This window comes from Schistocerca cancellata, chromosome 4 (genome assembly GCF_023864275.1).
Source record: "Schistocerca cancellata isolate TAMUIC-IGC-003103 chromosome 4, iqSchCanc2.1, whole genome shotgun sequence".
NCBI classification, from domain to species: domain Eukaryota; kingdom Metazoa; phylum Arthropoda; class Insecta; order Orthoptera; family Acrididae; genus Schistocerca; species Schistocerca cancellata.
In genome coordinates this window covers 112503853-112505449 of record NC_064629.1, presented here as the reverse complement: position 1 = coordinate 112505449, position 1597 = coordinate 112503853, and positions in this window count along the sequence as shown.

Genomic DNA, 1597 nt, shown 5'->3' with positions numbered 1-1597 from the left:
CATGTTGTTCAGTTTTCCGCCTTCCTAACAAACCTTCTTTCCGACCCTTTCGAAATTAAAGAACTGTCTCCTGTACCCAGTTTGTACTTTCCCACAGGTATCTCTCTTTGGCTGAGGCTAGAAGAAACGAGAAATTTCGTTAAGGGGGGTAGGACGTCAAACGGGCCGACTTGGAGCAGGAGAGGCGCCACAGGACATTTTATTTTCTACTGTCTATACTTTTACAAATAAATTCATAAAACTTTGTCAGCACGAGCAGGAAGGATTCAGGATTCACACTCATAGCAGTGGAAGTGCAAAAACATAACAAAATAAGTGTTCCATTAAGTTTCGGGTGTGCAGCCGCAAGAAATCTCCTTCTTCTTCTAATATTTCGGCCGTATAACGTTCAGCCAGCTTTCTTGCGGCTGCACACCCGAAACTTAATGGAACAGTCTTTGCGCTGCCAAAACCTGAAGATTCACATAACAAAATATTTTTTTTTTTAGATATGAAATTTCATCGTTTTTTCACTTACTGTTAGCTGCATTTGTTGCTATAGGTACATTTTTGTTCACAAGTAAGAGAGATTCTTTGATGAATTTTGCACAGCATACAAACCATACTTACAGGTGTATGAGACTCTAGAATTTTCCAAATCTATTAAGAACTGTCGTAAAAATTTGAAATAATTAACTACAAAATTTGATTTTTTCTAAACATAAAGTTTAAAACGTAATAGCTCATTCATTTTTTCATAAATTAAATAGATTCTAGAGTTTCAGACACCTGTAAGTATGGTTTGTATGCTGTGCAAAATTCATCGAACAGTCTCTCTTACTTATGGAGAAAAGTGCACCCATAGCAACAAATGCAGCCAATAGTAAGTGAAAAAAATGATGAACTTTCACATGTAAAACAATTATTTTGTTATGTTTTTGAACTTCCGCTGCTACGAGTGCGCATCCTGAATCCTTCCTGGTCATGCTGACAAAGTTTTATGAATTTACTTGTAAAAGTATAGACAGCGGAAATTAAAATGTCCTGTGGTGCTTCTCCTGCTCCAAGTCGGCCCGTTTGACGTCCTACCCCTCCTGAAAGAGACTCTTTTTTTAAATAGATCGCAGTTCCCCAGACACTTATATCCTTCAATACCAAACTACTAAAATCACCGTTCTTACGTAATGGTGCGCTTTCCCTTCCCAGCAGTCAATTTACGCACTGATGTGAACCTGGCAGCAGATGGTACAACGCCACCATTATCCAAATGGAGGGATTTCGTGTACATCATCTGTGTACAAATCCTGTGAACTTCTGCCCTTTTATACAACTGTTGGGGTACTGTGTGTTTGAGGCGAAGATTGGTGGCTAGCCCAGTATTAGGCTACACAGATACAGTAAACAATAAACTCCCTTAAAACGACAGTCTTCCAGATCGACAGTCAGTATTCGAAAGTGCCGATTTGATACCAGTTGTACTCACCTACCTGTCTTACAAAGTAACATATTATGTAACTATGTGATAAGATATGAGCAAGTTTCTTAACAGAAATAACACAGGCTGATTTTTGGGTATTGGTGAAATTTGTATTCTCATGTAGTTCTCACAAGCACCACT